Here is an 11,873-nt window from a genome sequence, read left to right as displayed (position 1 = left end):
TATCACATAGCATTTTGTTATTGAGTATTGTTTGGACGGTACAAAAAAAGTTACACTCGAATTTTTTCTATAAAAAAAGAGTATGTCAATTGCTTTTTAGCTAAGCTTACTTGACACCATCAAACACAATTGTAATTGAGAATGAGATCAAATTTTTTTTAAAAAAAAAATCGAATGCTACCACAGTATGGACTACAGATGCTGCTACTATTATTGCCACGACAACTTCTTTTAATTGTTATACGTGGGGTTTAACTATTAATAATTCACTATAAAAGGAAAAATACTAGTGTGAACACTTGTAACTCATAATTGCCATAGACTACTTCAAAAATTTCCTAACTTTTTGTTTGTGAGATCAGACATGGCAAGTTGGCTGCAGCATGTAGATATGTGCGTTTTTTCTCAGTTAAAGTTACTTTTTAGTCCAAAATATCAGGTTAATGGGAGAAATAAGGACTTTATAGAACTTAATGGGGTAAAATGGGTTGTTTTTGAACTATTTAAAGAAAATGGTGTATTTTGTATCGTTATTTGAATGCATTTAACATTATTTTATTCGTTTTTTGACCGTTCTCTTCTGAATGTTTTTCTTCCGGAGATGCATTCAAATAATTAAATAGAAAAAAGATGAAACGTCAAATCGTCTGAATATGTTCGTTTAGAGGACACATTCAGACCACTGTCAGTAACTATCACTACAAGAATTTTTACTTGTTCCGATATTTTTTTTCGACATATCCATTTTCGTTGGCATATATGTATTTATCCCAACGAAAATTCAATGCGTCGGCCAAAATATAGCAATGTGGACATTTAAAAAAAAATTATGCCGACAAAAATTTGGACTTATCCCACCTCCTAGGACTACTAAAAAGGGGATCGTTATTGCATGCATACATAAATATTCACATTGAGGAAAATAAAGTAAAAATAAAATAGATTAATCATGATTTTTATATAAAAAAAATGTTCTGCAATTATCTCAAGATCTTAAATTGTTCAATACGGGCACCCTTTTTAACATGAAATAAATTATATATATAAAAAAATTATAATGAAATCATAAATGTAATAAAATCAAAACATGAGAAAATATAAAGGGTCAAATGCGGAAGCGAATTCTGGTTCCTTTAGCACTGTCACGGATTCCTCTTGTCAGTCGCCCGAATATCCTTGCCCTTACCTAAAAAAAATAAAGATAAAGGTTGAGTATAAAATACTCAGTAAGTGATCCCATTACCGGGATCAGACTATGCATCCACGAGCAAAGAAAGATAGCCCGTGGCTCATACAACTACATCGGGTTTTGATGATGAAAGAAAAACCAAAAGGCGTACTATCTTGCCTTGAAATGCATGTTTAGCGGCCCGTAGGCACACCGACAAACATGAAAATAACATGAACGTGAACCCGTCGACTCACGCATGTCTAGCGACCCGTAGGCACATGTCAAACATGAAACTACACCTGTAGGTCATCTGAAATAAAACATACGTCAAGGCGAGATAGTAAACCGCTCTACTAATCTATTCATGCATCACATATATAATATCAATACTGATTAGAAATTCGAATATGCTCATAATACTTATAACTGTCATGCAACAGATAAACATAATGACAAAAAAATCATGCTTCAAGAGTCCATTAAGTAACTTTATAGGTCTAGTCTAGGCCGCCTGGCACGAAGGCGTCGGTAATAGTACCACTTACCTCAACTTGGTCTCAAAAGTCTGCACAAATAACTCCGTAATAGCCCTTGGATAAAACTCAAATCAACCCTAAGACATTAACCACAAGTTTAGTTTAGTAACTATGGCCTAGGAAGTGAGTTAAAGATTAAATAAATCCTCGGGGTCCAAGTCCAAAGGATAACCAACCAACTTACACAAAACTTACCCAACTCCAAAAAATTTTCGTCGAAAAGAATGGTCTCTTCCTTGATAGCAACGCCCTAAAATCTTCCAAAATCTTAATCCTGAAAGCTGACACAAAGGGTAATAACCAAAATTATTTCCAACACAAAGTGACACTCCAAAATCTCAAAAACTCAAACCTTGCCCAAAATAAACCAACTCTTACCCAACTCAAGATTGCAAGAATAGGCGGTGGTGGTCGAATGCGTCGACTTGTGGTTGGGCGCAGCGACAGATACGGAGTTGAACGGATGGGCATGGCGGCTCACGGTCAACCCGATGGTCCAGACACCAGCGAGGCAGCGGCGGACGAACAGCGGGCTCTTTCGCTGCGATGGGGACGACACTGGCGATCGATGCAGTGATGCGGCGCTGGCAAAAGGACACGGCAATGGCGGCGCTGACGATGGGATGTGGCGATGGAGGAGGGACGCGGCGAAGTAACAAGCGGCTAGGGTTTGGGTAAAGAAAAAAAAAGGAAGAAAAAGGAGGAGGGTCGCACAGGGCCTTGAGAAGAGCTGTCTCTTATACACATCTAGATGTGTATAAGAGACAGACCCAATGCTGCCTGAAGGCTCTTCCAAAAGCTGGAGGTAAATCGAGGGTCCCTATCAGACACGATGGACACTGGTACCCCATGCAATCTTACCACTTCTTTCATATACAACTGAGCCCACCTATTCACTGAATATGTAGGCTTCCCTGGAATGAAATGTGCCAGCTTGGTGAGTCTGTCCATTATAACCCAAATTACTGTAAAACCCTTCGCGGTTCGCGGCAAACCCATAATGAAGTCCATCGAGACATTCTCCCACTTCCATTCTGGTACGCTCAAAGGTTGTAATAAGCCCTGTCTCTTATACACATCTAGATGTGTATAAGAGACAGACATACTTCCTCAACATGGAAACATGAAAAACATTGTGAACTGCAGAAAGAGATTGGGGCAAGGTCAGCCGATAGGCTACAAGGCCAACCCACTCTAGGATCTCAAATGGCCCGATGAACTGAGGGTTCAACTTACCCCTCTTGCCAAACCTCAACACCCCCTTCATAAGTGCCACTTTAAAAAACACCTTTCCACCTACCTCAAACTCCAGATCCTTACGCCTAACATCGGCATAACTCTTCTGCCTACTTTGAGCCATCAACATTCGGGCCCTAATCTTCTGTATTGCCTCGTTCGTGGTTTGTACTAACTCGGGTCCTAGTAATTTCTACTCACCAACCTCATTCTAGCATACAGGTGACCTACAACTCTTCCCATAAAGGGCCTCAAATGGTGACGTGCCAATGGTTACCTGATAACTATTATTATAGGCAAACTCTATCAAATGCAAGTGAGAGTCCAAACTCCCTGCAAACTCTAGCGCACAAGCACACAACATATCCTCCAATGTCCGGTTTAAACGCTCAGTTTGATCGTCAGTTTGTGGGTGAAAAGTCATATTGAAATCCAAACGAGTACCCAATTCTGCCTGAAGGCTCTTCCAAAAGCTGAAGGTAAATCGAGGGTCCTTATCAGACACGATGGACACTGGTACCCCATGCAATCTTACCACTTCTTTCATATACAATTGAGCCCACCTATTCACTGAATATGTAGGCTTCTCTGGAATGAAATGTACCAGCTTGGTGAGTCTGTCCATTATAACCCAAATTACTGTAAAATCCTTCGCGGTTCGCAGCAAACCCATAATGAAGTCCATCGAGACATTCTCCCACTTCCATTTCGATACGCTCAAAGGTTACAACAAGCCTTCTGGCTTTTGTCTTGGGGCCTTTACCTATTAACACACCAAGCACTTATTGAAAAACTCTGCTATCTCCACTTTCATGTTATTCCACCAGTAACAACGTTTTAGGTCCTGGTACATTTTGGTATTTCCAGGATGTATTGAAAATGGGGAGTTATGGGCCTCCCATAACATATCGTTCTTGAGGTCACCGTCTACTGGTACACATAAGCGTCTTCGAAAAGTAAGACCATTATCTGCGGACAAGGAGAACTCACCACCCTGTCCTGTCTTCACCTGTTACGCTACTTCAACCAAGTAAGGATCACTGCGTTGAACAACAAGGATCCTCTACCTTAAACTTGGTTGTATTGACAATTATGCTAACTGCGCAGAGGCCTCCCCTACCACCACTGCTATCTCGGCCCGCTCAAGGTTCTTACATAATTGGGTTTGTCTGGTGATAAGGGCTGCTGAATGGGCTACCTTTCTATTTAGAGCATCCGCCACTACATTTTCCTTTCCTGGGTGGTACAGAATCTCACAATCATAGTCCTTCACTAGCTCCAACCACCTACGTTGCCTCATGTTTAACTCCTTCTGAGGGAATAAGTATTTTAAACTCTTGTGGTCGGTGAAAATCTTTATCTTCTTGCCATACAAGTAGTGCCTCCAGATTTTTAAAGCAGAGACCACGACTGCCAACTCCAAATCATGTGTGGGATAGTTCAGTTCAAAGTTCTTTAGCTGGCGAGAGGCATAAACAACTACCTTACCTTGTTGCATCAACACGCACCCCAACCCTCTATTGGATGCGTCACTGTAAATAACGAAACCACCCGTTCCATCCGGTACGGTGAGAACTGGGACAGTAACCAACCCTTGCTTGAGATCTTGGAAACTATCCTCATAAGCCTTACTCCAAATAAAGGAAGCTCCTTTTCTGGTCAACTGGGTCAGAGGGGTGGCTATACGAGAAAAGTCCTTCATAAAAAGACGGTAATAGCCTACCAACCCCAAGAAACTGCGTACCTCTCCAACTGTGGTAGGACGAGACCAACTCGTGACTGCCTCGATCTTTGCGGGGTCAACAGATACACCTTCCTTGGACACTATATTCCCTAGAAAGAACACCTGCTTTAACCAGAACTCGCAATTGAAAAACTTAGCATATAACTTTTGCACCCTCAAGGTCTCTAGAACCTTTCGTAAATGTTCCACGTGTTCCGCCTCTGTCTTGGAATAAACCAAAATGTCATCTATGAAGACTATCACAAAGGTGTCAAGAAATTCCTTAAACACCCTATTCATCAGGTCCATGAATATTGCAGGAGCATTCGTCAACCCAAATGACATCATGATGAACTCATAATGCCCATACCTCGAACGAAAAGCTGTTTTGGGAATATCACGATCCTTTATCCTCAACTAATGATACCCCGACCAAAGATCAATCTTAGAAAACATTGTAGCTCCCTGCAACTGGTCAAATAAGTCGTCAATCCTGGGAAGCAGATACTTGTTTTTTATAGTCACCTCGTTTAATTCCCTGTAGTCAATGCAGAGCCGTATGACCCATCTTTCTTTTTCACAAACAACACCGACACACCCCAAGGGGACACACTAGGGCATATGAAACCCTTATCCAACAACTCTTGCAACTGAACCTTAAGTTCCTTCAATTTTGATGGGGCCATTCTGTACAGAGCTTTTGAGATAGAAGTTGTGCCTGGCTCCAACTTGATAGCAAAGTTTATCTCCCGATGCAGTGGCAAACCTGGGAGTTCCTCTGAAAAGACATCCGAGTAGTCATGTACCACTAGCTCCGAAGTCAAGGAGACCTCAGGCTCTCTAGTGTCAACGACACTATCCAAGATACTTCAGACACCCTGGTTAAGCAACCTCTGAGCTTTCATGGCATAAATCACTTTGGGCAGGACCACGGTCCCCGCCCCTTTAAATTTAAAGCTGGCTCCCGTGGGAGGGTTAAAGATCACCTCCTTGCGAGAGCAGTCTATACTGGCATGATTAGCAACTAGACAATCCATGCCCAAAATCACATCAAAATCCCGTATGTCTAAGACTATTAAAGTCACATCCAGGGTATGACTCGCTACTTCAATCTGACATGCTTTTATCTTCTCCTTTGCTGACATAATTTCTTTAGATGGAGTGGAAACAGACAACACATAGTGCAAAGGCTCTAGTTCTAACATGGTATAATTAACAAATAACGACGATATAAACGAAAGGGATGAACCAGAATCAAACAATACCAGTGCAAAATGTCTCAAGATTGGAAGTGTACCTGTAACAATAGTGCTTGCTTTCTCGGCCTCCTGCCGGGTGGTAGAGTAAACACGACCTTGTTGATGCTGAGGCCTACCTAAACTCCTCTGTTCATGGCCTACAAACTGGTTCCCATAACCGAACATGCTTCTAGCAGGACATCTGTCTATCGAGTGCCTCTTCTGCTTGCAATGAAAACAAATCCCGGTGCCTGCCAAACATTGACCCTAGTGGCGTCTTCCACACGAGCTACACACCGATCGAATTCTTTCCACTATACCCGCCTCGGCATCCTGCTACTTAAAATGTCGAGGCGATTTGTCTAAACTTTGAACCTTCTGATGGGGGTGAGGCTCGAAAGCCTTCTGATCTGCCTTCCACTTTTGACTTGAGGAAGGTCCTGCCCCAAACGCCTGTGATTACTCGCCTCCTGACTGTGGGTCCACCTCGACTGCCAAACGAAGTGCCTCAGCATGAGTGGTTGGTTTGAATGTTCGCACGATACCTCATATACTATCTTTTAGGCCTTGAATGAACCTTTCTACCCTCATAGCTTCCATGGCGACCAACTCTGGGGCAAAACAGGACAGGGTGTCAAACTTTTGGTCATACTTCTCCACTGACCTGTGTCCCTGCCTCAGCTCCAAGAACTCTTTCTGCTTATTGTACCTCAGGTTGGCAGAGAATTACTTCACGTAAAAGCGCTTCTTGAACTGCTCCCATGTCACAGGTTCCCCTCCTACACCCAGCATCATTTCTACTGACTGCCACCAGATCTGTGCTTTGTCGGTAAGCATGAAAACGACACACTACACCTTTTGATCTTCTGGGGATTTCATATAACGAAAGATCATTTTAATTGTGGATATCCATAACTCTGCATTGGTAGGGTCCTTTAGTGACCCATTGAAGGTGTTGGGGTTGTACTTCTTGAAATCTCGCAAATGCTTAGCCTCCATTGAAAGGTCTGATATGCTTTGGTTTTGGATCATGTTCTGAGTCTAGACTTGTGGCACCTGATCCTGTGGTGGTGGTGTCTGATGGAACTGGGCAAACTGTGCCAGACGTTCATCTAGCATGTCCTTCACCTTACTCCTGTCTCTTATACACATCTAGATGTGTATAAGAGACAGGTGGTGGCGTGGCCGTGTGATGGGCTCTACTTCGTGTCTGCATTCGTTGCCACCCTGACCCTAAGGGGTCCCTAGGCGGCAAAGAATCCTCTAGTTCCGGAGGGTCCTGAACTTGTGGGTCCTCATCATGAGGATCTTGATCTTGAACTGACGGATTCTGCTCTTTCGGAACACGTCCCCTTCCGATAACCCTATGACTGCCTCTTCCCCTAACACGAACCATTTTTCTGACAGTTGTTCGCAACCACCCCTTAACTACTTTTCTTACTAGCAAAAAAAAACATATCAAATGCAATCATAAATGCTACTAACTCGGTGCATATTATCCTAAATACTTTTCATAAAAAACATACCTGGCGACGACGAAGAAACCGTTATAGGCCAAAAGGAACAACCTGGAGTTACATAGTAAATTAGTCTACAAAACCCCGAAACACGGGCTCTAATACCAACTGTAACAAGCCCACCTCCTAGGACTACTAAAAAGGGGATCGTTACTGCATGCATGCATAAATATTTGCATTGAGGAAAATAAAATAAAAATAAAATAGAATAATCATGATTTTGAACTGCTTTAAGTATATAAGAAAATGTTCTGCCATTATCTCAAGATCTTAAATCGTTCAACCCAGGCACCCTTTTTAACATGAAATAAAATATATGAAAAAAATTATAATGAAATCATAAATGTAATAAAATCAAAACATGAGAAAATATAAAGGGTCAAATGCGGAAGCGAATTCTGGTTCCTTTGGCACTTCTACGGATTCCTCTTGTCAGTCGCCCAAGTATCCTTGCCCTTACCTAAAAAAAATAAAGATAAAGGTTGAGTATAAAATACTCAGTAAATGATCCCATTACCAGGATCAGACTATGCATCCACGAGCAAAGAAAGATAACCCGTGGCTCATACAGCTACATAGGGTTTTGATGATGAAAGGAAAACCAAAAGACGTACTATCTTGCCTTGAAACACATGTCTAGTGGCCTGTAGGCACACCGTCAAACATGAAAATAACATGAACGTGAACTTGTCGACTTACGCATGTCTAGCGGCCCGTAGGCACACCGTCAAATATGGAAATAACATGAACGTAAACTTATCGAGTCACGCATGTCTAGCGGCCCGTAGGCTCGCCGTCAAACATGAAAATAACATGAACGTAAACCTGTTGACTCACGCATGTCTAGAGGCCCGTAGGCACACCGTCAAACATGAAACTAGACCCGTAGGTCATCTGAAATAAAACATGCATCAAGGCGAGACAGTAAACCACTCTACTGGTCTATTCATGCATCACATACATAATATTAGTACTCATTAGAAATTCGAGCATGCTCATAATACTTATAACTGTCATGCAACAAGCAAAACATAATGACAAAAAATCATGCTTCAAGAGTCCATTAAGTAACTTTATAGGTCTAGTCTAGGCCGTCTGGCACGAAGGCGCCGGTAATAGTACCACTTACCTCAACTTGGTCTCTGCACAAATAACTCCTTAATAGCCCTTGGATAAAACTCAAATCAACCCTAAGTCATTAACCACAAGTTTAGTTTAGTAACTATGGCCTAGGAAGTGAGTCAAAGATTAAATAAATACTCGAGGTCCAAGTCCAAAGGATAACCAACCAACTTACACAAAACTTACCCAACTCCAAAAATTTTCATTCGAAAAGAATGGTCTCTTCCTTGATAGCAACGCCCCAAACTCTTCCAAAATCCTAATCCTGAAAGCCGACACAAAGGGTAATAACCAAAATTGTTTCCAACACAAAGTGACATTCCAAAATCTCAAAAACTCAAACCTTGCCCAAAATAAACCAACTCTTAACAAACAAATGCCAAGAAATAGCAGTGCGGTCGAAGCGTCATTGCTGGCGACGCCGCGAGCTAACCGGTGGGCGCTGCAGACTGCCGCGGAACCCAATGGTCCAATGACACCGGGAGGCATACGAAATGAGAGAAACGACAAACTCTTTCGCTGGGATGGGGACGCGCTGGGGATCAACGCGGCGATACGGCCGCTGCCAAAAGGACGCGGCAATAACGACGTTGGCGATGACGGGGGCGACGTGGTGAAACAACAGGCGGCTAGTTTGGTGAAGGAAAAAAAAAGAAAAGAAGGAGAGGGAGGGTCGCGTGGGCCTTGAGGAAGAAAAGAAAAGAAAAAAAATCTATTTCTTTTCTTTTCTTTTTTTTTTAACCTTACCCACAAGTATACATATAAAGCTTAAACCTTTTCCTTTTCCCTTTAAAAAATAAATTCCCTAATCCTTTTTCAAAATATATATACTATATATATTTTTCTTTTAAAACTCCAACAAACAAATTTAATCATCTTCATAGACAATCAAATCTCCAAATGCATGCCAAATAGAACTCAATTAATTTCAAATAATTAAATTATATTTAGCCTAGCCAAAAACATAGATCTCATATAATTTATCCAAGTAGCCAACATAAAAAAAAAATATAAAGCTTAATTACAAAATAAAATTAGGATGTTACAAAAAAACCCACACTCTTCTTTTTCCCCCCACTTTTCCTTTCCCCATTTTTTCAACCAACTCTTCTGTTCCCCCACTCTTCTTTCTTCCCTTCCCCGCGACCCACCTTCCCCCTCCACACCCCCAATCCTCGTCGCTTTGTTCCCCTTACCCACCTCCCTGCCCTCGTCTCTCCTCCCTCCCCCCCACTCCCCCACCTCCTCCTCTTTTACCTTCCCTTTCCCTTCAATTTTTTTACACAGATGGCTACCGCTCCAACGTCCAACACTGCCGCACTCACTGGTTGGTTCTCCTTCTTTTTGCTTTTTTCTAACAAATGTGTCTATGGGTTGTGTTTATGTTATTATTATGATAAAGAGTTTTGTTTTTAATAAAATTGATGTATAAATCCATTTAAAGTAAACTTTTAGTTGTTCTTTTTTTTTTTTTTTATCTTTCTTTTAAGATGGATTTATGTATTTATTTCATATTGGAATTAAGATATTCATTTGTTTATGAATGAAATTGTTATTCTATATTTGGTTTGTACATATGGATATAATGAAAGATGGATTATTTGTGTAGTTTGGTTTTGATTTTGTATATGAGATTTATTTGTTAATATTAAAGTTTAATCTTTCCTTTTTTATGGATATAATATGCTTTAGGTTTTAAAATGAAATTGCTAAGGATGTTTAATTAACTAAATTTCACACTTTTACATGCGAGTGTTAAATTTCACACTTTTACTTGCGAGTGTTAAATTTCACAGTTTATTCATTTGGTTCAACGATGAATAAGGATTGAATTAAGCTTAGAGATAGATTTTTGAGAGAGATAGATTTAAAGGAACAAGTTCTTGGCTTATTTATAGAGATTCGATAGTTGCGAAGGTTTAAAGGCCGTTTATTTATTTGTTTAAGTGTATTTACGACATGCTCGTAACGTGGAGAAGGGTTCACGTCTTAATTCTAACCATTTTAATCACCTTTTAGATAGTAAAATGGTTGTTTGTGATGTTCATGTTTTAATTATGAACATTGACGACATGTTTGTAGCTTGAGAGAGGGATCATTCCTCAGTCTTTATGTGATTGTTAAGATCTTTTTGTGCATTTTTCTTTGTTAATTTTAAGAAATCTTTAATAATATTTGTTTTTCCTATTTCAGGTTGTTCGTGTAAATTCTTAAAGATCATTTTTTTTTTAGATTGTGAGAAGATTTTGTGAGATGATTACTTAGTTTGGTTTAGTATCTCACTTATTTTGGCTTAGGGACTATTAAACTTTTTTTTGTATAGGGGATTTGTAAGAAATTAGAAAAACTCAAATTTAATTGTATACATAGTTTTTGTTCGTAGAATTTTATAGTTTGTGTCTTGAATATTAGTCTTATTTTTAAATATATAAGCTTACTTTTGTTATATTTATCCACAATTGATTTGTTTGAAGATTAATTTTTGTTTGTGCATAATTGGGCATTAATGAAATAAAAAATTGGTTATTTATTTGTTACAAAAAAATATACAAAATTATAAACAACTTATGCCGAAGTAAATAAACGTTAGCAGAAATCTATCTATTGAACTAAAATTTTGTTGTGTAGGACTATGCTTTTTCCGATGCAAATTGTATTTTGTTAGGAAAACACATATGCCAACCAAACAATTGCATTGCCAAAAATGGTATTTATGCTGATGAAAGTAGTTTTCATCGGGAGGAACTTCTCTTGACATGAATATGACGACGATTATGCCAACGCAGAAAAAAAAGAAGAAAACGTTGGCATGCATAACCTATCCCAATGTTTTTCATACTTTGTCCGATGTTTTTTTGCATGAGAAAATGTGAAAAATCTCGTAGTGTGCATGCGCCAGACGACCTCGTTGACCATGAGATAATTTTTTGAATTTTTTCGTTTTCCACTTCCCCTCCCCCCCTCCCCCCCTCTCAATTCTTTCACTTTCTTCATCCATTTTCTCCCCAACACCCAAGAAGCGTTGTTGATTTTCATCTTTTTCATATTGTCTCCCCAATAGAAATTTAGGTTTTTTTATAATCTTGTACTGATTTTTTTAATTATTATTTTGTTTATAGTGGATATTATTTCCGAGAAAAATTCTACAAACGATCATGCAAAGATTTTTTTTTTGTAAGGTGTAACATTTTTCTTTTGGTAAGTTGATATATTTTTGTTATTTAATAAAAAATTAAATTTCTCATAATTTTGTTGTAACATCCTGATTTATTTTGTAATTAAGCTTTATATTTTTTTTTATGTTGGCTACTTGGATAAATTATATGAGAT

Source organism: Benincasa hispida, chromosome 3 (assembly GCF_009727055.1).
Source record: "Benincasa hispida cultivar B227 chromosome 3, ASM972705v1, whole genome shotgun sequence".
NCBI classification, from domain to species: Eukaryota; Viridiplantae; Streptophyta; class Magnoliopsida; order Cucurbitales; family Cucurbitaceae; genus Benincasa; species Benincasa hispida.
The sequence above is the reverse complement of the archived record's forward strand: the minus strand, read 5'-3'. Positions refer to the sequence as shown.